Below are 27,554 nucleotides of genomic sequence, written 5' to 3' on the forward strand. Positions count from 1 at the left end.
CATGGAGCCTGCCTCTCCCTCTGCCTGTGTCTCTGCCTCTCTCTCTGTGTCTCTCATGAATAAATAAATAAAATCTTTTTTAAAAATCTAAATTAATTAATTAATTAATTTAATTTAATGAAAATCTTTAAATCCAAGGCAGGGTAGCAAGGAAGATAATCTGGGGTGAAGGACCTTTTACATCATATCATGGCAGAAAGGCTCTTGAAAAGATGCTGTGTACAGAGGATGTTCAAACCACAGAGTCAATAAAGGGACACTGCCTTGCCCTGGGGCTTACTGCAAGGCTGTTCCCACATGGGCCCTCATAGACAGACCCGCTCCTCTTCCAATCCTAGGTTTCCTTTTAGAGCTACTTGCAGAAGTGTCTAGAGCTCCAGAGAAAGGGGTAGCCTGGTGGTGGGAGTCCCCAGCCACTCACATGCACACGCAGACACACACTGGTGAGGAGCCAGACCCAACAGGATGGGAAACCAGGCCAGGCAGGCCTGCAGGGGAGGAGCCCCTTACCCCCAGAAATAACAGCTCCCCAAGCCACAACGAGGACTGCTCCCCATGATCAGGCCAGCTGCCCCTCACACACCAAAGAATCTCCTAGCACAGCCAGCCGAGGGACCAGGATTTGTCAACTCAGTACAACGATACCTGTGCGGGATATTTTCCATTTGTTCCTGCAGATTTTTCTTCTACACTTCTCACCTCCATCTGGGCCCCTCCTGGGATAGGTCACACCAGAGGGTTCCCGTGATCTCTGGCTTCCAGTTGGCTTTGGCCAACGGTAGATGCACAGCAGGAGGAGAGTGAGCAGGATCACTGCAATTTGGCCTGTCCCTTCTGGAAAGCCACATTCCTGCCAGGCAGCCCTCTCTATATAGTACCGTCCCCTAGTGTCTGTGGCCCAGGAATGCTAACTGCTCCCCCAGTTCCTAGCCTTGGGGTGCTATACTATCCTTTGTCGGTTTTCCTAAACTCTGCCCACACCTTCGTAAACAGTCCCTTTATTTTTTTTTAAGATTTTATTTATTTATTCATGAGAGACACACAGAGAGAGGCGGAGACACAGGCAAAGGGAGAAGCAGACTCCAGGCAGGGAGCCCGACGTGGGACTCGATTCCAGGTCTCCAGGATCACGCCCTGGGCTGAAGGCAGCGCTAAACCACTGAGCCACCCGGGCTGCCAATACAGTCCCTTTATTAAACACTCATCAAATTCCCCAGCTTCAGTGTGCCACCTGCTTCCTGCCAGGACCCCAATACATTCAGGAGGAGAGTCCTCCTGGTCATGGAATGATGACAAAATTGTCACAATCAGAAATGACAAAGTCAGGCAGAAACAGCCCTGGGGTTGTCTGGCCTTGTGGCTTCCCAGGATAGCCGAGCACTCAGTGGTGAGGTCTCCAACCCAAAAGCCCCCACCCCCACCCCCACCAGGACCCAGCCAAGATGTGAATAAGTCCAAGATTCCCAGGGCCCATGGCAACCCAGACAGCACGTGACCCAGCAGAACAGGAGGCCGCCACTCAGCTCCCTCCACAGTTGCCAGGCAGGAACGTGGGCCTGGAGTTGCCAGTCTTCTAAGTATTCAAAGAAAATTGGAAATACATGTTTTTATGTGAAATCTTCTCCTGTTTCACATGTTTTAAAAGCAAAATGTCAGCCAAACGCAACTACAGCCAACAGAGAGTTGTTTTTTTCCTCCACCAGTGAGGCTCTAAGACTGAAATTCCGCCTTCGACGTAGACAATTCAGAGGGATGACAGCTTTGGTGGCCCCGCCAAGGCTCTACACCCTGAACCCCTGAGTCTCTGCCCTGGGGAAGGAAGAGGGCTGACAAGAGCCCTCCAGGGAAGCGGGCCCTTGGCAGAGCCCAGACCACAGGGAGAGGTGGGCAGCTGGCAGCTGTGAGGTCATCGGCCCCGGGTCAGGGACAGGGAGCTGGCCAAGATGGAGAACTAGACTGAGGTGAGCAGAAGGGGGGATCCGCTGGACAATGAGCTGGCCTGTAACAGTTTGGGGTTATTTGGGGCTTGGGGTTCATCTGTTGGTTGGTTACCAAGCTCTCTTTGTGTGTTTGTCACACACACACAGAGGCAGAGACACAGGCAGAGGGAGAAGCAGGCTCCATGCAGGGAGCCCGAAGCAGGACTCGATCCCAGGACCCCGGGATCAGGACCTGAGCCGAAGGCAGATGCTCAACCACTGAGCTACCAAGGTGCCCCGCTCTGTTTTGAGGCTGCACTAAGTTCTATCTGAGAGTGACAGCGGCCCATACTCCCCATCCCGGTGGGAGAGGTGAGGGCCGCCCCGTTAGACCTGGGAGAGAGGGAAACCGGGTTTCACAAAGGCCCAGCGTCTGTCCTCCTTCAGGGTCATCAAATCACTAGATGCTTAGGTGGTTATGTCCCAGAAAGGGCACCTTGTCCCTCCAGCTGCCTCCAGGACCCACCAAGCTCCCAAACTTGCTAGAAAGAGGAAAAGGAAGAGGAAGAGCCTCCAGCAGGACAGTCCTCAGCTTTCGGCCTCTTTCCTTCCCTGAACTGTCAGAACTGTCTGTTCCCTCACGTGGCACTGCTCAAGTCACCGGGTATTATGAGCCTGTTTGGGGGGGGAGTCACCCCACTAGATTGCAAGCCCCCCGGCAGCCGGGCTGGGTATAAAGCTTTACACCCCCTCCAGGGCTTGGTCTAGCTTCTGACTAATGGAGTTCCATTAATATCCACACGATTGGGCATTTGGGATGATGTAATGGAAAGTAATAAGGAGTTATAACTATAATACTAATGAAGACAGATGCCTTGCATTACACAGCACTTTGAACTTTAGGAAGAAGAAATCATAAACCTAACAATGGTAATGACAGATGTCGTACATTTGTGTAGCACTTTGAAGTTTGCAAAGCACTTTCACAGACTTAATTTTCTATCATCTTCAAAATCCTCCTTATAAAAAGTGGGGGGGGAGGGGGAGAGATGAAACAAGACAGGTGAAGTGCCAACTACCAGTGAGGCAGGACAGTGTGGACATCGGGGTGCACTCTGCTGCTCTCTCTATTTGGGGGTCTGTTTGAAGTTTTCTGTTATAAAGAGTTTTTTAAAAACACTCTAGTATGTCAATAAAGTAAGAGGCATCACCAGGGTTTTATTAAAGCTAAAGAAACTGAAGCTCAGTGGGTCACTCTGTGCGGACCCACGTGTCCAAGACTAGACAAGCAGCATCCCCACCCCCTGTCGAGTGCTCTTTCCTACGTCACTGTTGCCCACAGGGGTTCCAACAGACACTATTTTCTCAGAATGTTAAAAGAATTCTGCAGAGACTAAGATCCCATGGCTAAATAAATGTAACAAAGGATGAAACAAAACAATCAAGTCCATTTCCTACAGGACTTGTCAGAGCCTTTATAGGGCATTCTATAGAACTAGTGTTCCCTAGAACACAGTTGGGAAATATCAAGGTACATTAGACCTACAGATACCGAGGAGCCCGATTAGGTATCTCAACCCCCACTGGCCCCCAGGACAGGACTTTCCAGAACCCTGGCCAAGTGAAATCCAAGTGAAAGAAAGAATATGCTGCACATGAGCCCTGCTGGGTGTGTGCCAGGTGACAAAAGGAGATCAAATATGATCTGCCAAGGGAGTTGGGGACAATTATGGCGGGGGGGGGGGTAAGGCCTCTGGACAATGACTGGATCAGAACAGTCGCTGTCAACAATGCCAAGAGACAGACGAGGCCCTCCCTGGACCTGGGCCTCCAGCCTCCCAAATTACATCAGAGCCCCGTGAAACTCGGTTTTAGAGGCAGGAGACAGCTAATTTTCCTACACAGGCTGCCCCTGAGCACTTTACAAGAACAGATGCTCCAACCCTCTCCTGAGCCATGAATCGAGCTGCTGATTCAAGCTCTCTCTCTCTCTCTGCCTTCCTTGCTAATCCTCCACCCCGGACCCTTTTGTGCTCACCCCAGCTTCTTTGGCAGCTTCACGGGCCCTTTGGGTGGCTCTATTGATGCTTAATCGCTAATGAAGCATGGGTTTTTCCATCTTCCTCTCTATCCTTCTCCCACTTGGTAGTGAGGCTTCAGGCCATAGAAAAGCAAGGAAAAAAAATATGACTTGCTTGGTGAAAGCTGGAAATGCATCTGTTTATTATCCTCAAATAGCAACAAATCCTCACGGAGCCCTTACTGCGTGCCGGGCCCTGTGCTAGGTAATTACCCGCAGACAAACCCCACAACAACCCTAAGAGGCAGGGGTTTTATTTACATCCCATTTTGCGGATGGACAAACTGAGGCACATAGAGGGGACAGGACTCAGCCCGTATCACCTAAGTGATGAGTGATGGTGAGCTTTGAACCCAGGTGGGGGGAACCTAGAGACCCTGCCCAGAACCACTACACTAAGCTGCCCCCAATGGGCAGTTCCTGGTCGGAAGCCTGCAGAGCTGAACCTTCCCCGGTGGCCTGTCTTGAGAGGCCAGGATGGCCCACTGGCAGCCAGCTGGGACACAGCAAGACCCCGAGGCTGGAGAAACCATCCCTGACAACCCCAGCAATTCCCAGAGCCACTGATAAGCATTTGCCTTTGTGTCCCGCCCCCACCCCATCCCCCCCATACTTGCCCCAGTCCTGGTCACCTGCCATTATGAGGCCTTGTACCCTCAGCAGAACCCACCCTGCTCCACAGACAGTGGGAGCTAGAATCAGCTGTGCTGTCAGAGACTTAGCATCTAAAGTGCCCAGAGGGGACGTCTGAGTGGCTCAGTGGTTAAGCATCTGCCTTCGGCTCAGGGCATGGTCCTAGAGTCCTGGGATCGAGTCCTGCATTGGGCTCCCCGCAGGGAACCTGCTTCTCCCTCTGCCTGTGTCTCTGCCTCTCTCTGTGTTTCTCATGAATAAATAAATAAAATCTTTTTAAAAATAAATAAATATATAAAGTCCCCAGAGAGCTCTGGCCTTCTCTTTACCCCAGCCTGTTGGGCCCCTCTAAAAGATAGGGTTTGGGCCATGTTACCTGACTGGCACCCCAGGCCCTTGGGGACTCGTACTCTAATAGCGCCCATTTCACCTTACTGCCCCCAGGGGAGTAGATTCTGATCCTTACACCTCCAGTCTCCAGGGAAGGTCTTGCTCCAAATGAAATGAGCACCCAGGATGGGAAAGGAAGGACAGGGAGTCTTATTAAGGAAGTTGTTGGCCAGGCCCTGAGCCCACAAGGTGCCATACTTCCTGTCTGATTTCCTTGACCACCCAACAAATTTATGAGGCGAGCAATAGTATCAACCATTTTACAGATGAGGAAACTGAGGCTCAGAAAGTTTAAGTAACTTCACAGAAGCTGTACTAGAGATAAGGTGAAGCCCCTGGCCTGACTTGAAAGCTCACGCTGCTAAGGAGGATGCCACAGTGAGGCACATAGAGGGGACAGGATGTCCAATAGTAACACTACCTCGAGTGCCAACAAAGGCAGGTGTGACCCTGGGAGAGATATTGCCACCTCCGTTTGTTTTTTTTTTTTTAATTTTTATTTATTTATGATAGTCACAGAGAGAGAGAGAGAGGCAGAGACACAGGCAGAGGGAGAAGCAGGCTCCATGCACCGGGAGCCTGATGTGGGATTTGATCCCGGGTCTCCAGGATCATGCCCTGGCCCAAAGGCAGGCGCCAAACCGCTGCGCCACCCAGGGATCCCCGCCACCTCCGTTTTACATGGTGCTGACACTCAAACAGGGTTGACACTCAGCTACCACTAATACGAACACCAGCTTTGCACAGATATGTCCCAGGCCCCTTGCTAAGCACTGAGCATGCATCATCACATTCAATCCTCACAACACCAGAAGAGAAGCACCATTATTACTCTTCTTACTTTACAGATGGGGAAGTAAAAGCAACTACCCAAAGTCACTGCATTAAATGCCTGCCCAGTAGCCATACCCCCCTCTTCATTCCCAGAGTGGCCCAGTTTTGTCCAGGGCCCTGCCCATCCTCTCCAACATGACTCAGGGAAATATACCCCAAGTGAATTTTCATTCCTTGAGCCAATCCTGGTAATCCCTTTCATCATGCCAGTGATTGGCTTAGGAAGGAGCTCGGGACCCAGTTCTTCCCATAAGAGGCGAGGAAAATCAGCTGGAGGGCCTCTGGGGAAGGTTTCGTTGTTCTTAAAAGGAGATGCCCAGTAAGAGATGGATACCCCCCTCTTCCGCTGGATATTGTCATTTGTGAATGTGATGTCTGGAACTACAGCAGCCAACTCACCACCATGAGGCATAAGCACGACGACGAGCCGACATGCTGAGGAGAGCCGCCAGAGGGGTAGAAAGGACCTGGCTTCTTCTTGTTTAAACCCTTGATGTCAGGCTTTTCTGTTACTCACGACTGAGCTGATGTAGCCAAAGGGAAGGTGAACGTCCGTCTCTCTGGCTCTATACTCAAAACTAGATTGAAGTTAAGCCCAGAACTTGTATCTGTGGGCTACTCTAAAGATTGGACATCAGGAAAAAAAATAAATAAATTTAAATATATATTTAAATATATATTATTTATATAAAAATATTATAATATATAATACATACATAATATATTAAAATATTTAAATAAATATATTTATATAAATATTTAGCTATCAGACTGTGCACCTAGACAGACCCAGCATGGTTCTGTCCCCTTGACCTTGGGCCTGCCTGGTTCAATCCTAGATAGAAAACACAAGCCAGGCCCCAAGCCCTGCCTGGCCATGCAACTGTGACTCCAAGCCCTGAAGAACCAGGATCTAAGCAGGGACGCTCAGCGGACACCTCGTAATGTAGGAAAGATCCTGGAGCCAGCCCCTGCCCCTTGGGAAACAAGTCTCGTTTCATTCTCCATTCCTACCGCCTTCCTCTGCTGCTGCCCCATAAATCTCCAGTTTATTAATCCTTTACATGAAGCAGTTGGTGCTGGATCCTGATTTACTCCCTGTTCATAAAACTCTGAGATATTAAAGGTGGAAATTACCCAGAAGGACACAGAGCCTCCACTGGGGAGCCCCAGAGCAGTTCCTGGCCCAGAACCAGGCCCTCTCTTGCCCTTCCCACCTTCAGAGCTCAGGATCTGGTGATGTCATTGCCTTGCCCTCCCCCACAGCCAGGACGTAAGGGGCTCTTTGTCCTTACACACCTCCTGACCCCTACTCGGCACAAGGCAGGACAGGAGGCACCACTGTCTCCATTAAAACCCATTTCAGAGTCTCCTACTTTTTGAAGATTTTCCTCTCCTTAAATCCCTCTGCTTTACATGTGAAAGTGGGCGGGGGGGGGGGGGGGGGTTCAAGCCAAGGCAAAAAGTAGGGAGCGGACTAAAACAATTGAAATGCCAAAATATGTGACAAATCCAGAGGCAGGATCAGGAAGGGAAATGGGCACTTTGTGTTTGTATTAAATGACTTTACCCACCCAGGTGCCTCAACTGCCGGGGATCATCCTCATTTCTCAAGCCTCCAAGGACACTTCAATACTGCATCACTGCAATACTCCCTAGACCCGTCCAGGTGCTCAGAACACAGATGGTCTCCAAAATCCAGCAGAGCCTGGATCCTCCTAACGAAACCCTGGATGGGTCTCCAGGCTGCCTGCCGAGAAACCTACATCTCACAGTCCACCCCAAGAGTGGCTGCCAAATCCCATCTCTTCCCTGCAGGTCAGAGAGAGCCACAAGCAGTCATCAGGGTCTCATATCAAGGGCAAAGACTCTCCTAGTTTAGGAGAACAACATATCTTTAGCCCGACAATATGCCAGGGATGACCTGTCTGACCAGGTCCCTCCTCCTGAGGCCCTCACCATGGTTTTAAAGCTAGAAGACTATCATAAGCCGAGTGTCAGGGGAGCAGAAACAGAGGTCACTTAGCTCAAAGGAGGGAGGGGAATTCAGGGAAGGCTTCCTGGAGGAGGCAGTGTCTGGGCTGAATTGTGAAAGATAAGAATCAGAAAGAATCAGAAAACAGCAAGAGCAAAGGCAAGGAGGTACAGAGCAGCATTGTATGTTCTGGGGGAGAGGAGGGCTGGAAGCCGGTTGGAGCTACCAAAGCATAAAGTACAGGGTGGATTACGGGTAGCAGATCAGGGAGGCAGTGGGGCCTTCACTGAGGTGCTATTGAGCTTTGACTTTATCCCAAAGGCAATGAGGAACCATTAAAGGGTTTCTGATAGGACAGGGTCATGGTCCAGTTTGCACTTTAGAAAGATCCCTCTGCCTGCCTTGGGGAGGATGGACTAGGGAGGGACTAACAGGGAGGAGAGAGGTCGTCACAGTCAGAAGATGGAGAAGGTTCTAGGCAAGGCAGAGAGCTTCTGATCGAGGAGCAGCTCCTTGGTCTGGGGCACTAGCTATGTCTGCCCTTCATACCATGGATGGGTCTGGATGGGGCAAAGTAGAGAGAGGCGGAAGCCTGGGGGCCCCATGGGGTGCTTACCTCATCAGCAGAAAAGTCTTTCCTCTGCATGAAAATGGAGGGGCAGAGGGGCTGGGCCAAGACAGAGAGCCCACCCCAACCCCCCAGAAAGGACCCATCATCTCATATTGGAAATCCACCTCAGTCCTCTCCATGAGCAGGGCATGTGTCACCCTACCCACCACCTGGCACCCCCTCCTTTGTCCACTGATAACACGATCTGGGTGCCCTCCTCCGGCTTTCAGGGGCCCGGCACCTGGGTGCTGGTCTCCACTCCTCCTCATCACGCTGCCCGTTGAGTCTGCTCATTTCCACCAGACACAGTGCCTCGAGGACTGGGACCCTGTTTCCTTCATTTCTGACTGGTGCTATTTGAAGTCTGGTCAGAGAAACTCCTCAAGTGTGGACCCCTTAACAGCGTTTCCCCCCTCACGGTGCCCAGTCTATCCAGAGAAGGTGCCTTCCTGACAAAGTGGGGTGCCTGAAACCTGACCTCCTTCCACGTCACTACCCGCCCCTGCTGCCAAAAATGATACCATCGCTCAAAAGTGATGTTCTCACCACTGCACCTGCAAATGAGGAAATCAGCAGGCGTGTCTTCAGTGCCGAACGAGTGCCATTATCTCTAATTCTCAAATAATCCTGCCGTAAGTAGCACTGTTGCTGACATTCTACAGGGTCAGAACCTGGGACTCCGAGAAGCTGAGCCTCATACCCCAGTTGCACAACTCACAGTTCAAGCCTGGAACCCCACGCTCGCCTGCAAAGCGCACCAGCATGCAGAGACACCCAAGTATGACCCTGGGTTACATCCCCTCTCCGGCCTCAGTCTCCTCATCTGGCTAGTGGGATAACAGGAGGACCTCCCTTATAGGGTGGTTTGTGAGAACCCAGTGAGACAATCCTGAAAGAAGCCGGCAGGCCATCAGCCCGCATGGCTCAATGCTGTCTGGAGGGCAGGCCGTCTGCCCGGCGCTTCCTGCCTCCAGTGACTCCGTGGCCCCTGCCCAGGGACGGCAGGGAGAGGCACACTCCTGAATGATAAGTGAACCAGTGAACCAATCTTTTTCGTCTGGGTCGGTATAAATTATAGCAGGAAGCTTCTTGGGTAGGTGTCTTCTGTGGCATTAGATGTCTCATTAATTATGTATTAAGTGTTTGAACGGAAAAGATATCAGTAGCCTATAGGATGTATTTGCATGGTAATAGAGGATTGATTAGATGCAATATCTATACTGAGGGCTACTGGGATTTAGGTCCCGAGGCCTCACGGTGGTGGTAAATCACAGCCACAAAAATCTCTGCAATAGTAAATAATGGTGTCCCGATTGCTGGTGGGACTGTCCGTGCCTGCTGATGAGGGCCGCACGGCCACACAGCAAGGAACCGGGTAGCAGGGCCTGGCCCGGGTCCCACCTGCTGTGGGTCTGCTTGTCCAGGTGGACAACTCCCCACACCCCCATCCCCTCAGCCCGGCTAGAAACACCTGCCCCGCTCGGTCTGCAGATACGCCCGCCCGAGAAAGCCTTGAAGCTGCTTCCCAAACCTGGATTTTGCTAAAGGCTCTTCTGCAATTCCCTCTGGGAGTTAGATGCTCGAGTAGAAAGAAAATACATGTTGCTTCGCAAACTGCAGGCGGTGTGTCCCCTTTTAATGAGGAGATAGAGAGAGTTGGAGAAGAGCCGCTCCCACCCCTGGAGAGATGAAGGCCACCAAAAGCCCTTGTAGTCTGGTGCCCAGGTGTGCCTCCCAGAGGCAGCAGGGACAGGCTCCTACCTGAGCAGCAGTGATGAAGAGAACATGCTCGAAGCCCACTGCATGGATTAATTCACTTTGGTCTCAAAGCAGCTGTGTGCATTAGGTGCTATCACAACCCATTGTACAGGTGAGTAAACTGAGGCACAGAGAGCTCTCCCCTACAGACCAGCATTACTCACTCCCTCACCGCCTTCAGCCTATTACTTCAATGCCACCTCTCTGCTGAGATCCTCTCTAACCACTCCATTTTAAGCTGCCAACCTCCCCCACTCCATCACTTCACCTTTCCTGCTTTTCCCCACATCGCTCGTCATCTTCAAATATGCTCTGTCACCTATAACTGATTTTGGTTTTAGCCTGGCTCCCTCCACTAGAATGTAAGCTCCACGGGGGACAGAGTCCAGTCTGCTTGTCTTGTATTGTTTACTGCTACATCCCCACCAGCTCAAATGAGCCAGGCACGTATCAAGTGTTCAATAGACATTTTATCACCTGCCCAAGGTCACCCAGCTTTTAAATGGTAGAGCTGGGGTTCACCCCAGGCACTCCCGTCCCTGACCTGGTGCTCTGAATCACCATGCCTCACCCAGAAAGAACATTCTCCCCTCTGTTTAAGACATGTATGGGTGTTATAGGGGGACCCACCACTGAATGAAACTCCACAGTAAGCTCTGAGTTGGGAACGCCAGGGCTTCTGGGAACAGCTCACGCCTGACTCTTTGTGTTCTGTGACAAGTAGACCTGAAAACAGACCTTCTCCAAATAACCCTTGTGTTATGAACTGAGGGTGTTCCCCCAAATTTCACGTCTTGGAGCCCTAACCCTCAGTGTTGCTGTATTTGGAGTAAGCTAGGTAGCTAAGGTCAAATGAGGTCATAGGGTGAGGCCCTGATCTGATAGGATTAGTGTCCTCATAAGAAAAGATATCAGCATAAGCTCGGTGCACTCTCTCTCTCCCTCCCTAAGAGGGAACACATCCCAGAAAAAAGCCATATGAGCCCACAGCAAGAAGGTAGCCATCTGCTAGCCAAGAAGAGAGCTCCAGAAACCAAACTGGCTGGAATCTTGCTCTTGGACTTCCAGCCTCCAGAACTGAGGGAAAATGAATTTCTGTAGTTTCAGCCAGCCAGGCTACGGTATTTTGTTACGGCACCTGGGCAGACTAATATATACCCTGTCCTAGCTAAGCAGGTGTCTGCTGGCTCCCTGCTGCCTGCAGAATAAGGGCCAGACTCCAGCACTGGCCCTCACAGTGGAGTAATTAACTGACTAACAGTGGCTGGATCAGATCCCGTTTAGGTCCCTTCCCAGATTTGCTTGGTCCCATCTGCCCCGTGGACCATCAGCCTTCTCCACGGTGGGCCGGGCCGCCACCCCCACACGGTCTCATCCAACGCCGTGGGCTATCTCAACCTCCCCCAGGGGGAAGGCTGGGCCCTGGCACAGCCTTCACTGCATGCATCACGGGAGCCATAGCAGCTCCGCTGCCCAGGTTTGACCCACTGGACACACGGAGGAACTGGCTGTTCTCATCACTCCCGGACTCAGCTGAGTGCCATGCCATGGGGGCATGGGATTGGCTTCTCCAGTGGCTACCCACAGGAGATGACCCAGAAGTGCGAGAAGGTTAATGCCGTGTGGGAAAAACCACGATGTAGGCAGATAAGCTCTCCCTCCCACCCTCAAACTCTTCTGGGTCACAGTGGCACCACCTGGCCTCCAGAGACATCCCTCCTGTCTAAGCAACCAGCTTTTTGTCCTCCAGGAGCTGTGGCCCTGGACATTTGCTTTTCCTCCTTCCCTGTCTTACTTCCCCTTTCCCTGCACTCTCCTAGCCCTGGGACTGCTCCCCTACCTGGCCTCTGTAAAGCACTAGCACCAAGTTTTGCCTCAAACTCTGTTTTCTGGGAAACCCCAGATCTGCTCAGCCATGGATGGCTTTTGATGTCCAGCAGGGCCTTGCTTGCAGTAAAGACATACAAGAGAAGATTTTGAGAAAGAAACCAGATACTGCTGACCCTTCAATCAGGGGACGGTGGGGAACTGGATCCTTGGAGGTACAGACAAGGAATCTCTTGCGTCCATGCTGCTTCTGCATGTTTCCACCGGAGTATCCTGGGGACTCGACTCCCTAAAAGGCACTGAAGGGATTCAAGGCTGCAGCCTGTTGTCTGTACACAGTCTAAAAAGTATCTGATGAACAATTTATACTAGAATGTAAAAGACATTCTCTAGAACCTCTGTTTTATTAATGGAGCCCATGGGGACTGGAGATGCTAACTCACTGAATCTTCATTATGTGCAAAGCACTAAGCTAAGCCCTTTACCTGCATTGTTCATTTAATCTGTACAACAACCCCAGGTACTATTATTAAGTACTAGAATCATTTCCACTTTTGCAGATGAGAAAAAGGGCTCTCAGACAACCTATAACTTGTAGGTAACTTGCCCAAAACAATGCAGCCAGGACTCAAACCCATATCTAAGGGAGGGAATGTCAAGGATAGTGATGGCCCATAAGGAAGACACTTTAGGGGCACAGCCCCACTGGGGAAACTTTTTGGGCTGGTAGTTTCTGCGGCATAGAGATATCATTAATTATGCATCACGCGTTTGAAAGAAGACATTCTTTGCTCCTTGTCTCCCACTCAGCCTGGTCTCACAGTCCGTTCCCAGGCAGGAACGGGTATAGGGGTGCTGAAAACCCAAGGTGGCCCTTCCTGCCCATCCCCCCAAGGGTGAGTCAGTGAGAGCCTGAGAAGCAGGCACAAGGACACAAGCTGGACTCTATCTGTCCCTGGTGTGACATGACATAGTGGACTCTGCTCAGAAGCCACTACCCACGGAATAAGAAAGTCTTCTCCCCAGAAATACACCTCTCAGGGTCCCAGGGCCTGTACCCACTAAACCGGTCCCCTTTGCCAACGGAGGGTAAAACAGGTTTCTGGGCCTTCCATCCTCCCCGGGGGGGGCCCCAATTCCAACACGGAGTTCTGGACCAGAGAGAAAAGAAAACGCTGCAATTCTAACATAATACCCTTCAAGAAGAGCAGCTACATTTTACCTTGAAAACTGCAGCACTGAAAGCGGAGTCTGTGTAGACCATGTAAATGATATGCAAATGTATGCGAACTTAATGCAAATGACTCAGAGAGCAGGCGCCAGAGTGCCTCTAGAGGGAGGTAGAGGGAAACCCCCCAGGGCAATTAGGAAGGGGCCAGGGGACACCTACCTGGGTGGCTCAGGGGTTGGGCGTCTGCCTTTGGCTCAGGTCGTGATCCTGGGGTCCCGGGATCGAGTCCCACGTCGGGCTCCCCGCGAGGAGCCTGCTTCTCCCTCTGCCTGTGTCTCTGCCTCTCTGTCTCTCATTAGAGCGCAGCACACTGTCCTAGAAACCCTGACACACGGACACACAGACACTAACAAACACAAAGGCACACAGGCTCACACACATACGTACCTACTACACCCCACACTCTAAAACACAAACACACGCAGACACACACATCACAGACACGGAGCCCCCCACACATGCACCGACGCACACATACCCATCCTGACCCAGTGCAGCCAGTCAAGACCATCCATCTGGAAAAGAAAGGAGTCTACATGTGCTGAACACCTACTCTGTGCCGAGAGTGATGAAGGAACTTAAAATCCTTATTTAATCTTTACAAAGCAACATTAAGAAGTGGGGGTGGGGGCACCTATGTAGCTCAGTCCGATAGGGATCTGACTCTTTTTGTTTTTTTTTTTAAGATTTTTTTATTTTTTATTTATTCATGAGAGACACAGAGCAAGAGAGAGAGAGAGGCAGAGACACAGGCAGAGGGAGAAGCAGGCCCCACGCAGGGAGCCCGATGTGGGACTCGATCCCGAGTCTCCAGGATCACACCCCGGGCTGCAGGCGGCACTAAACCGCTGCACCACCAGGGCTGCCCGGGATCTGACTCTTGATTTCCACCCAGGTCATAATCTCAGGGTAGAGAGACCGAGCCCCACGGTGGGCTCCAAGCTGAGTTGGAGGCTGCTTAGGATTCTCTCTCCCTCTCCCTCTGCCCCTACCCATGCTTGTGCCCTCTCAAAAAAAAAAAAAAAAAGTGGAGGTGATTAATTATCTCAATATTTACTGACAAGGAAAATGAAGCCCAGAGGCTCCTGGGTGGCTCAATAGGTTAAGAATCTGCCTTCAGCTCAGGTCATGATCCCAGGGTCCTGGGATCGAGCCCCTCATCAGGATCCCTGATCAACAGGGAGCCTGTTTCTCTCTCTCCCTCTGCTGTTCCCCCTGCTTGTACTCTCTGGCTCTCTCTGTCAAATAAATAAATAATCTTTAAAGAAGGAGGAGGAAGAGGAGGAGGAGGAGGAGGAGAAAAAGAGAGAGAGACAAAGAAAGAAAGGCCCAAAGGTGAACTGATAACTTCTTGTAGAACCATGATGCTGCAACATTCTCCCCCTACAGCCCAGTGGAGCCTCCCCTGCACGGTGGGACATAGAAATTCCTGTCAGTCCCACCCCCTTCCACCTCTCGGTCCTCCCCAGCCAGTCCTTAACCCCATCTGGCTCCCTCAGAGACATTCCTCCCACTTCCATCCCTTCAGCTGGGGTATGCTCCAGGATGCAACCTCACATTCATTCTGGAAATCTGCTGGGGGTGGAAGGAAATCCTTTCTTTCCACCCAAATGGGAGACAAGACTGGATTTTTAGTAGCTGTCTATCTCTGAGAGAACGTTCACAGGAGAAGAATGACTCTCTCCTCCAAAGTATACAAACTTTAAATGCCACCCTACCCACCCCATCCTACAAAAACACACTCCAGAAGAAATACACTTTTCAGGGCAAGAATGAGTAAGATTTCTTGCTGCCTGCCATTAAGTCACTATGTTACCTTGGGCGGGCAGGCCACTCCCCACCCCCATCCCAGGGTATGTTTCCTAATTTGCCTGTGAGAGGTAGGACAAGCTGATTCCCAAGACCCCTTCCATCTCCCTGACAGCACAAGAGCATGAGGCTGACAGTTGTCCCACAGTGTTCCCCAAAACTGTCCCCTGGCCTTGGGGAACTCGCTGCTAATGCTGGGATCCGAGAAGCGCCAGTGCCTGAATCTCCACCAGGGAAGGACAAGGATCACACACAGCTCCAGGGTCATGATTCACCCATCACCCCCAGCCCTCTGATCTGCCAATTGGGGACATCCCCCTGGTAACCTCAAGGGTCTCAGTAGGTAGGTCAGCTGGGAGCAGAGGAATCTTAAAATATAATAAGGCCGTGATTATCGGAGCGCGAGCCAGGAGGAGTTACAAAATGACAAATTGTTGGTTTTGAGTGTATTTAGGGCCTCAGAGTCTCTTTCCAAATTAATATTCATGGAGACTAGCATGCAATTTATTTGCATATGTAGATTGTTGCTCATATCCTGCAGGATAAAAAAGTTTTGGGGTGTTTTTAATTATTATACTTATTCTAAGCTTGGATGATGAACCAGGCAGGTCAGGCAGGGGAAGGGCATCTCCCAACGGCAGAAGTGGTTTTTTTTTTTAGAAGTGGGTTTTAAATAATTTTTGCTCTAGGGCCCCTGGGTGGCTCAGTCAGTTAAGTATCTGCCTTCAGCTCAGGTCATGATCTCAGGGTCCTGGAATCAGGCTCCACACTCAGCAGCCAGTCTGCTTCTCCCTCTCCCTCTGCCCCTCCTTCCCCATCCCCACTTGTCCACACTCTCTCTCTCAAATAAATAAACAAAATCTTTAAATAATTTTTGCTCTGATGAAAGGTGGGTGGGTCTTAAATCAACAGGAGTAAGTCGCCCCTACCCTGACCCACAGAATCAATACCAGAACAGCACTCTGGGGTCAACCCATCTAGCCTTTATCTCAGGAAGTCTGACCACCTCACATGTGCCCACGCAAGCCTCCAGGAAACCAAGCCTGCCACTGTCCCTCAAAGTCACTGTTGCAAGGCAGGCATCAGGTTTAGGGTAGGAGTTTGGGCAAGTCACTCAAACTCTCTGGGCCCCCATTTCTGACAATAACCTGCAAAGTTGTTATAAAACACAAACGAGATAACTACAGAAATGGATGGTAGCACTGGCCACGCAATATTAAGAATGTACACTTAAAAATGGTTAAGGCGGTAAATTTTATGTTATGTGTATTTACCACAATAATTTTTTTAAAAAACTCACAAACTTGAAAATAAATGCACCAAAAAACTGCTCACTCAAATGGGAAGTCCTAAAAAAGGTAAGCATTGTTAAGTTACCTCTCCTGCAATAACCAGCATGCACTCCTCCCAGGGGCCTTCAGGGAAGGTTCTATCCCCTGGCACTGCCAGCTAAAGTCTCCTAAGGATCTGGGGACCATTATTAAGTGCTATCTTGCTTTTTTTCTTGGCTTCACTTCTCCTTTTTGCACAAATAACATGTCTTAACTGCTCCACCACTGTGAGAATTCAGAGGATCCCGATTACTCCAGAGTCCTTGTACTCTGATTGCTCAAAGTGCCTGAAACCTGGTGAGGGCCTGTAGATGGGGAGGCAGTGCAGCCTGGTGGGAAGCTCATGGGTTTTGAGTTATGCAGATTTGAGTGGAATCCAGATGCTGCCAATGATCAATGGGACCCTGGTGAGTAAATCTCTCTGAGCCTCAGCCTTCTCATCTGTGCAATGGAGATAAGATCCACCTCTAGTCTATGTACCTCTTGAAAAAACAGCACATAACAAAGGCTCAGAACATAGTTCCTGTTATTAGGATTGCTGAAAAATCAGCAGCAACTCTCGCATTAACTTGCAGACCACTGGGGGCGCTATTCAGAGGGCTCAACAGTTGTTCTCAAGCAGGGGTTCTCGAGGCGCTGTAACAATCAGGGTTGTGTTTTTATTTCAAAGACCAAGCAGGGACACTGGGTCTCAATGCTCAGCTTTGCACCAGGGTCTGCTGTTGCACTAGAATTAAATAGAGCTCCTTTAATTGTGCAGGCTAATGAGAAAAAAAGCAGCATCCTAACACACAAATGTTTTTGGGCCAAGGGCCAGCCAAATGACCCCTCAGCAGGCTGTAGGGACAAAGGTTTCACAGTCACTCCAGTTGAGAAATGTAATAGGACAGGTGAGTCACCACAGGGCACACGGCGGAGGAAGCAGCCAAAATGCTCCATGCAGCCAAAACCACAATCTGTAGCAAGGGGTGATTTAATCTTAATGGAAAAACAGTGTCTATCACGTCAAATTAATATTGTTAATCTGAGTATTACTGGCTTTGTAGTTTGCATTTTAATTTGTAAACTTGTTTGGAATTTAATACTGTGTAAGAGTTATAAGCATAGGTTATTTATGCCCAGTTTTGTATTCATATATTTAAATATTATTATATTAATAATTTAAGACAATATTAGAGGTCTGTGGGAAGCTTTCTCCCCATTTAAAGTGCAACCATCTGCACATTTCTGAAGTTTTAAAACCATTGGCCTGAAAATTAATGCAGAAACAAACCCAGGGAGGGGCGCCTAGGTGGCTCAGCCAGGTGAGCATGTGGCTCTTGGTTTTGGCTGGGGTCGTGATCTCATGGCTCACGGGATCGAGCCCACCGAGCCCCTCTGAGCCCCCCATAGGGACTCTGCTTGAAGATTCTCTCCCTCTGCCCCCGCCCCCCTCACCCAGGCTCTCTTTCTGAAAAGAAAAGAAGAAAAGAAAAGAAAAGAACCTAAGGAATCATTAAGGTCCTTAAAAAATCAGGTTTATTGAGGGGTGCCTGGGTGACTCAGTTGGTTAAGAACCTGCCTTCAGCTCAGGTCATGATCCCTGGTCCTAGGATGGAGCCCTGGTCTGGTTCAGCAAGGAGCCTGCTTCTCCCTCCCCACCCCCCACTTGTCGTGTGTGTGTGTGTGTGTGTGTGTGTGTGTGTGTGTGTGTCGATGAATAAATTAAAATCAGGTTTATTGGTCATTTCCTTCAACAATGGGTGGGGAGATGGGTGGCTTGGCTGAAAAGAAACTGTAGTAGAACAGGCAAAGGTTAAATGACTCACCCAAGGTCACTCACAAGTCAACCACGGCACCCAGAATTCCTGCCCCGGATGGCGGGGAGGTCTCCCAAACCCGAGGTGAATGAACTCCTTCCTCGTTTGCTCCTGAAACATCTTACTCCTCACAGAACAAGCAATAAAGGCTGATAAAAAAGCCGGCTTCCTCCACATCTCAGCTCCTCTCCCTCCCCCATTCAGAGCCAAAGCTGCATCCAAGTCCTGGGAAAGGTAGATTCCTCCTCCTGCTCCCAGCAGCACCAGAGGCTCCCAGCTCAAAGTGCCCCAAGAATGCCTGGAATAAAAGATTTCCTGTCTATCGTGTAGGGACACTGGGCTTAGTGCAAAGAAGCTTCCACCTCCTTCCCGCCTCTGACACCAGCATCACCAATGGGTAGACACAGAGCCCCATTCTGGGCTGGCTTCTAGGGTGGGGAAAGAAACCAGTTTTGATGGGCTAGTTGGTTGGGGAGGTGTGACCAGCACACCCCAGGGGGAAGGGAACCAGCGGACAGGCAATCCAGGGCTCAGCTGTACAGTGAAGAGGAGAGAGCTATAGGAACTCAGAGCAGAGGTAGACGGACAAGAGATAGCAGAGACGGGAGCCCTCTACAGGGTGGGGGCCACAGCTGTGCTGGTCAAGTGGAACCTGCTGAGCGGTTATTTCAGCCAGTAGCAACAGCTGTGAGAAGGATGACAGTTTTCTGAGACAAGGAGGAGGCTGCAGATGAGGAGTCTCACCCCCTACCAAGCTCCCTTCTGTGTCTCCATTGCCACCTTCTTGCTGATCCTCAGACTCACCAGGCAAGCTCTCACCTCAGGGCATTTGCACTGGCTCTTCCCTCTGCTCAGTGCTCCCTGCCCCCTGATGTCCACAAGGCAGCCTTCCTCTCAGTCTCTGCTCCAATGTCACCATCAGAGAGGCCTTCCCTAACCACACTGTATAAGACAGCAGCATCCCATTGCCACATATACCCCTCTCCCTTGCTATCTTTCTTCATTATAATCATCACAAAGTACATTATATAATGTGTTTGGTTTTTACCATCTGTCTCCCCTCATTTCAATACAAGCTCCACGAAGGCAAAGACTGTTTCATTCTCCGCTATGTTCAACATGTGGTCAATATGCAGTATTTACAGAATGAATGAATGAATGAACGAACAAACAAACCAGAGGACAGAAGAATGCCTGTCAGAAGTCCTGGAGCTGGAGACTCCTCCAACAGACCACACTCCTGCTGAAATCAGCGGTGTCTTCCTTCCACAGGTGATACCTGAGACACAAGAACAGGAGTGGTGGCAGGTGAGAGCGGATGGACACAAAGGGTGGGATGGGGGAGGGGAAGGGCGGAGGAGTTCAGAAAACCTGGCTCAAGCCCGGCTTGAGTCCACTAGCAGGATGTTTTATGCTCTAAAGAAATCTCTAGCCCAGGCTTGCAGGTGGCCGGAAAGACAGTCAAGGTAAAAAGGTGAGTGATCACTATGAGCCACAAGCTAACAGGAGGAGCAGGTAGGTCCTCAGGAAGTCATAGGAAACGTCAGAGTTTTTTTTGTTTTATTTTGTTTTTTTGTTTAAAGATTTTATTTATTTATTCACGAGAGACAAAGAGACAGAGGCAGAGACACAGGCAGAGGGAGAAGCAGGCTCCCTGCAGTCTGATGCGGGACTTGATCCCAGGACCCTCGGATCATGACCTGAGCCAAAGGCAGACACTAAAGCACTGAGCCACCCAAGGTGCCCCATCGTCAGAGCTTTAAAAGTCCCCAAGCACACTCTCCGGACAAAACAGGGTCTGGGCCTCATCAGAGACAGGCGACAGAAGGAGGCAGGGGGACATAGCAAATAGAAAAAGGAATCTGAGAGAACAGAGCACCATAGGGTCAGGAGAACCTCACAAAGATATATGAAACAGACACAGAAGAAAGAGCCTGACCTTGGCCCTCACTCTGCCTCCCGCTGGCTGAGCAAGCTTGGCAAGCGGCTTCACCTCTCCCAGCCTCCATTTTCTCATCAGTAAAATGACAACAATAATCCCAACTTCCCAGGGGTCTTCCAAGGCCGATCTAAAACAGTTTCTGAAAAATCACCTAAAGTAGTACCCAGCAGACAGCAGACAGTCATCAAATTTAGTCCCTTCCCTAAATTGAAGTTAAAAAAAGAAAAAAAAAAAAAACAGTAAAGATTAACTGACTATTCAGGTAAATAATCTTACTTCCCCTATTTGTATGATTTATTAATTCAATAAAAACACATGGAGGTGCCAGGTGCCCGCTGGCCACAATGCTGGATGCGAAGAAGTATCTACCCCCACCCCACCTCGGACCTCCGTGGTCTCACGTCCAATCGGGATGATAAGGAACATTCCAGCCAGATGCAGAACAATGACACCAGCGTCATATCAGCATGTACGGAATTGGTGGTATAGCGTAATTACTACACAAGTTCAGGAGAAGGAAAGATCAATGCTTCGAGATCACTGTGGGCTCTGGTGGTCGGGGATGTCCCTCTAACACCAGCCTTAGGAGAGGGTGGCTCAGCTTAAACACAGAGAAAGACAGGATTTGAAGCAGGCTTGGGGATGGCAGGGATGGTGAGTCCTAGCAGGTAGGGATGGTGAGGCAGCACAGCTTTGGAATGTCCATTTGAAGAGTTTGAGCTTCATCTACTGAAGACTACAGAAAAAAATGTAAGGTAACAAGTGGAGAATAACCAATGTCTTAGGATGGCTCAAAGGAGAGAGAGAAATATGAGGCTGGGAAATGCCCTGCTCCTGCCCCCCACAAGCCACATGACATGTCTGCAGATTCCAGACTCATTGCCACCTCTGCCCTCGAATTACAAACTATACCACTTGCAAAGCCCCACAGACGGCTCCTTGTGACATGTGTCCCTGTGCACTCCCATGCATTGTGCCCAGAGCAGGATGGGAGACAGGAGCAGGAGGCCAGTGCCAAGGCCCAGCACAAGGCAGAAAGAACGCGAACGAAGAGGACATCTCCCGTTGTAAAGGAGGACTTCTATCCCAGAAATGTAAGGGAGAAAATTAGTGCATGAATATTGGCAGTAGAGGAAGGGGGTGGGCATCAAGAGCATAGCTGAGGTTTTGAGCCCAAGCAGCTGGGAAGGCGGTGGTGCCAACAACAAAAATGAAGAATCCAGAAGAGCAGATGGCTTGAGACATGGGAAGACATCAGATTTCAATTTAGGCATGTGAGTTTTACAATGGCAACTAGATATCCAAATAATAACAGTGATAACAATAATATCTAATCAATGACTGAAAGGTAGTATGAGAGGTGGAGACTGATCGGTCCGCAGAAACCACGAATCCAAGATGGTAAGGAAGCAGCCGTGACCTGCCTGCCAGCCAGAATCACGGCTGGCTAAATTCGGACTCTCGAAGACACTGTAACTACAGAGATGAGATCTCGTCTTGGCCTAATGACCCCATTTTACCACTGAGAAAAGCAAGAGGAAGCATATTGGGCAGAAGGAGCAAATAACCCATCCATACGTACATGCTGGATTTCCAGGATGCACATGAACCACCTCCTCCAGGAAGCCTTCCCTAGGTACTGTGCCGCCCACTGATGTCATACTCCTCGCACCAAGGTTGGTCTGCAAGTCATTATTATTTACCTACCCTTTATTCTCTGATTATTTGATAGCCTAGTCTTCTCAAAGCCTCCTGCACTGGATCAGAATTCTTTGATGTCAGAGATCAGATCTTCAAATAACCTACTTCTTGTATCTCAATCAACTGTAATTATTAATTTGGATTTATCATCCCAATAGATCTCCATTACACAGATCAGTAAACTGAGGCTCAAAGAAGTCAAAGGCTTGACTAGGGTCACAAGGCTAAAACGTAGGCAGACCATTCAAACCCAAGTCTTAAACTCTATGGCGGGTGCCATTGGTTACTTCTTTCCAAGAGCATTCCTCTCTGACGCCCAACACACAAATCAAGATTGTTCTAGGCCAGTGAGGGTGTTCTTCTTCCCTTGCCTGTGGTTGGTGTACACGGTCATGTGATTCACATTTCCAGCCAATGAGACCCAAGGGAGAGTCTGCCCTGGGACCTTCGAGAAAGGTTCCCCTCCCGCCTTTCCTGCCCCCTGCTTCTTATTGTAAGGGTATAATACCCGGAACTGTTGTTGTGACCTTATGGACAAGGAAGGATGAAAAGAATCTAGATCTTGATGATGCTGTTGAACAACTGAAAGAACCAAACTCGAGGAAGACATAACCCACACCTCTTACAATGGGAGATACCAAGTTCCTTACTGCTTCAAGCAGTTGAGTTCAAGTTTTCTGCTATTTACAGTGCTGACTGATGCCCACCCCAATAGAGGACTTCAGTCCCTAAAGGTACCTGAGCCAAGCTTTATGGGAGATACAGAACAAGTAAAAGTCCTGGTCCCTCCCTTCATTGTGCCTGTGCCGAGATTGGACAATCGATAAGTGTTCAATCTATACTTGATTGATTCTCCCTTTGCTCATCAGTTCCAAGGGACATATATTCCCTGAAAGCATCTTTCTTCCCTTTACTAAGCCTCACTAATTATCTCTAGGTTTCAGCCTCACAATTTGACTATGGCCTTAACATTACCGACCAGGTCCTTCCCTGCAGCATCCCTCCACCTCTGACGATGGAGCTAGAAGCAAGGTACTTGCACTTGGCCCAGAGAGACCATCAGCGAAACTCCGCATTCCTAAATATTTGTTCTTTGAAATGTCTTTCTCAATTAGATCTCACCCAAATGTTTGAGAGTCAGGCTAAATTCCAACTTCCTGCTCCAGAACAGACATGTTGAGCCTGCATAATTACTGCAGCCAGCTTTATTTGCTATAAAAACATGGATTTTTTTTTGCTCCTTCTCAACTGTAAAATAATCAATAAATAGGATCCAGATGAAAAATGCCAGCATTTAGGAAAACAACCCTTTTATGGTTCTTTTCTTTGGGGTCTAATTAACACGTTGGGGATAAAATGTGCTGTTACATTTACCCAACCAGCGAAGTTGAAACACAAACTCTCCTTTCCTCCTGCTGAGATACAGCTTCACATCAGAAATATAGGTGAAACAGTTTCAAAACATTCCAAAATGTTCAACAAACAGATCTGTAAACCCGTGATGTGGACTTCCTCCAACCCCTCTCCATTCACACTGGCTGTTCGATTGTTTTTTTTTTCCTCTCTCCTCTGAGAACACATTGCATAGTTACTGTCAAACACAGATAGTCCCATTAGCAGGAGAAGCAATTCCTCTGACTTTCTGTCTTTTAAATGAAGAAGACCTGCCTTTTTGGACACTGACCACCCAGGTCATGAAAGTTTCATGAGGGGTTCTCGAAGCAGATGACACCTTTTCAATTATAACCACTGCTATAATAAACCCCCACAGAGCCACAGGGCATGGAGTCTACATCCAACACATGACACCTATTTATTCCCTAATTACATTGCAATATATTCTCTCTGTGTGTGTGCTGATGAAGATAAAATATTCTTTTAATTCTATGGCCTCCTGGGGGGTCCGGGGGAGGGGATTATGCATAGGCAAATTCTGGGAGTTCCTAGAGCTAAATCATAGCCTTTGTCCCAGGCTCCTCCACTGCATAACCTCAAGAAAACCTCTCACTTTCCCTTGTTCTACCACAGTGGTTCTCAAAGTGTGGTCCTGGACCAAGAGCATCAGCATCGCCTGGGAACTCGTTACAGATTCTAATTACTGGACCCGCCCTGGACCCACTGGATCAGAAACTTCAGGGCAATCTGTGTTTAAACAAGCCTCCTGTAGTGAAGTCTAAGAACCGCCAGTCTACAAAATGGGAAGGAAAGAGCATTATTTTAAATCGAATCAGAGATCAGGAATACCTGGATTCTACAGTACTGGGCTCCCTTCTGCATAGCTGTCCCAATCTGCAGAGTCAGGGCTCCATTTACCCATCTGTACAATGGGGCTACGGAGTTCAAGTAGCTGTGGATGCTGGAATTTAAGAGGTACACGGTTACCTGGTACCAGTCTCTATGGATACCTAGCAAGACCACAGTTGCCAGCACTCACCAGCTCCCTCCCCCTGTGCTCGGGCGGCAGGAGCTCTGCAGAGCCGTTTGTTCCCCAATGCCATATCTAAGGTCCTCAATGCAGCTGCCTCTGGGTTACCCTTGGCAACCAGGAGCCGGGGTCATGGAAGACCACAGAATCTCCAAATCTCATAGCCAACAGCTTCCAGCCTTTCACCTCAGAGCCTTGAACCACTGGAGAGGCTCAGAATTCTCTGTCACATTGTCCCATTTCTTCAGACATCTTTTGTGTATTTGCCTCCATTCCGCAACGACACTTTACCTCATGGAGAACTGGAACCTAGAACATCAGCATCATGAGGTCTGGGACTCAGCCTGTCTGGTTCATCGGTGTATCGCTTAGACCAGTGCCTGGCAAAAAGGAGGAGCTTAAAAACTATCTGTTGACCAAATATCCCTGGCACGGCGAACACCCTGCCCATAGTAGGTCCAGTAGTATGTTCCACACCCTCAAGTATCTAAATTCTAAAAGTTACAGATGGGAAGAGGCAAAGGAACTATTTGAAAGCTAGGCAACAAGTAGAAAAGGGTAAAAGAGAAGCAAAAGGCTGACTATAGCCCTTGCCTCATGGGGTGCTGACTTCCCAGCCAATTGCTCACCCTAGACCTTGCACTAGAAGACTCTAGGGACACATTCTGAATTCGCTGTCTGAGGAGCTGGCTCTTCCAACCGTCCTAGTGCTTTTCTCTCAAAAGCCAAATTCTCATCCACCCTGACTCCACTGTCCTTTGACCAGTCACTGAACAAGTCATGAGCTTTCCTGCCCCTCTCTTTGTGCCCCAGCCTTGTGCCCCACAATCTTCCTCCCCGCACTGGAATCTACCCAGGGCTCCATTCCAAATCCTCCCTTCTCCGGAGACTTATCCATCACTCTGCCCCCCTCCCAGAGGGATTTCACCTGAGATCGCCAAGCTTCCGTGGCTAAAAGACAATGACTGCTCTCCCCGTGGGTTGCACTTTATGGGGCTGGCTCAGGTCTAAGGGCCCCCTTCACCCGCAGACTTCAGTGCAGGCACAGGATAGGTATGCAACAAACTGTCGCCTCAGTGATGTGTCCTGGGAGGTGATCCCAGCACAGCAGCTACCAAGAGACCCTTCCTCTGCAGTCCTCTGCCTCTAAACTCAGGCCCAGTCCTCCACGCCGTGTCCTGCCAGAAAGCACCTGCCCCATGCTAAAAAAGTGATGATGCCGGCATAGAGTATTGGGGGGAAAAAAATAAAACAAAACCAAAAAAAAAAAAAAAAAAAAAAACCCTGAACCAGGAGTCAGGAGGCCCCAGTTGACATTTCCTTCCACCCCGTTACCCAGCTCTAAGCAAGTCCTTTCACTTCTCCCCGCCTCGGTGTGCTGAGCTGTGAGATGGGAGGAAGCGATGGAGACCGAAGAGACCTTGAATTTCTAGGGCCTTAAGCAATCTGTGAGCTACCGAGAGAGATGGTGGGTGGCGAGCACGAGGGAAACCCGCCACAGGAGCTGAGGGGTGCACCTGCTGGTGGGTTCCACGCCCTCCGGGGACCCCGGCCAACCTGCGGGGAGCTCCGGGACAGAGCCCCCAGCTCAGGGCCGCACGAGCCCGCTGCAGACCCTTCGGGAGAACCGCCCCAGCAGCGCTCCAGCAGAGGCGGTGCGAGCTGGGGCGGCCAGCTCCGGGGAGGCAGCCGCACGGGCGGCCACTGCGGTCTCGGGGACCCCACGCGCCCCGCAGGCTCCGGTGGGCGCCCCCGCCCCGCCCCGCCCCGGGCAGCCTCCGCTCGGGAGTTAACCCCCGCCTCCCCGGCAGAGCGCAGGGGGAGGGGGAGGGGGAGGGGGAGGGGGAGGGGAGGGGGAGGGGACCCCGATGGCCCCGCACGGCGAGCCGAGTCCGCGGGGATCCCCAACCACCCCAGGGCCCCCTCCGACCCGCCTGGGCCCCCGCCGTCTCGGCCCCCAGCGCACGGAGCGGGGGATCCCGCAGCGCAGCCACTTTGACATATTTTTCTAGGGGACGTGACCACGCGGGCCAGGCGCGGGCGGATCCGGGAGCGGCCACGGAGGACGGAGCGCGGCGCGCGGGTCCTGGAGCGGCAGCCGGGGCTGGGGCCTCGCAAACCGGGGCGCCCCGACCGGCCGGGGCCGCGTCTCACTCGCGGACCTCGACGCCCGCGGGGGCCAATGCTGCGCCTTTTTGGAGTCTTTTTTTTTTTTTTTCTTTCCCCCCTAACTCATTAGAAGAAAAAAACAATAATAGTAAAGTCCGGGAGGAAGGCGGCTTCGGCGCTCTGTAGCTCCGCGGGCTGCCGCCGCCACCGCTCCCGCAGCTCCGGCCCCCGCAGGCCTGGGCGGCAAGTTGGCAACTTGGGGCCCGCGCTCCGGGCGCGCACCGGGAGCGTCGCGCTTCGCTTTTAACTTCGGGAGCCGGGGAGGGGGGGAGGGAGGGGGGTGCGCCGGGGACCCGAGGGCCGCCCGGGAAGTCAGCCCGCCGGGCTTCCCCGAAGGGAACCGGAGGGACGGGACGGGAAGGAGCGAAAGGCGCACGCGCTCCGTTCGGCGCCTCCAAAAATAAAATAAGCAAAAGCGCGCGGGGCTCGGGCCGGGGCTGGGTGGCCCAGGCGCCCCGCGGGCCCCGGGCGGGGGACCTGGCTGCGCCCCGCGGCTCCCGGCTGGAGGGCGCCCGAGGCTCCGCGCGCGGGGGGCGCGCCCCGGGCGGCGGGGGCGGGAGAGCCCCGGGGTCCCCCCGCGGCCGGAGGGCGGGCGCCTGCGACCCCGGGACCCCCGCGCTCGCCCACGCCCGGGCATCCTCCGCCGCCCCCGCCGCCTCCCCGCGCAAACTCGGCTCCCGCAGCCCGGCCCCCGCGGAGCCGCTGGAAAGTTTGGCCGCGAGGCCGCAGAGCCCCCTCCCCGGGGCCGCAGCCCCCCGCCGCCGCCCCCGCGCCCCCCGGGCCCCGCGTCCCCGCCGTCCCCGCTGCGCCACCTACCTGCTCCGGCGGCCGCCCGGGCGCGCGGTCCCGTCCTCCGCAGCCCGAGCCGCCGAGCGCCGGGCAGGAGCCGGAGCCGCGGGCAGCGCAGAGCCGGGCGCGGGGGGCGGGCGCGGGGCGCGGGGCGCGGGGCCCGCCGGCGAGCGACGGAGCGACTGAGCCACCGCCGGGCGCACGAGCCGCGGCCGCTGCGGAGCCGCCCCCCGCGCGGCCCCTCCCAGCGCCCTCCCCCCGCGCGCGGCCCCCCCGCTCCCCTCCCCTCTCCTCCCCTCCTGCTCCCGCCCGGTCTTCCCAGACCTCGCTCT

At 51.5% G+C, this 27,554-nt stretch overlaps 1 protein-coding gene across 6 annotated transcripts in view; it reads right to left on the reverse strand.

The window, feature by feature from the left end:
- Nucleotides 1-27,352, reverse strand: part of MEGF11 (multiple EGF like domains 11) — a 344,966-nt gene extending 317,614 nt beyond the window's left edge. For 5 of the 6 annotated variants that reach the window (XR_003146032.3, XM_025472427.3, XM_025472425.3 and 2 more), the window contains exons 1-2: nt 27,250-27,352; nt 19,373-19,475 (exon numbers count right to left, since the gene is read on the reverse strand). The gene's annotated coding sequence lies outside the window, so the exon portion shown is untranslated. The remainder of the gene's footprint in view (nt 1-19,372; nt 19,476-27,249) is intronic. The other variant, XM_049103978.1, reaches the window with a different exon arrangement.
- Nucleotides 27,353-27,554: the final 202 nt, after the last annotated feature.

Source organism: Canis lupus, chromosome 30 (genome assembly GCF_003254725.2).
Source record: "Canis lupus dingo isolate Sandy chromosome 30, ASM325472v2, whole genome shotgun sequence".
In the NCBI taxonomy this organism is placed as follows: domain Eukaryota; kingdom Metazoa; phylum Chordata; class Mammalia; order Carnivora; family Canidae; genus Canis; species Canis lupus.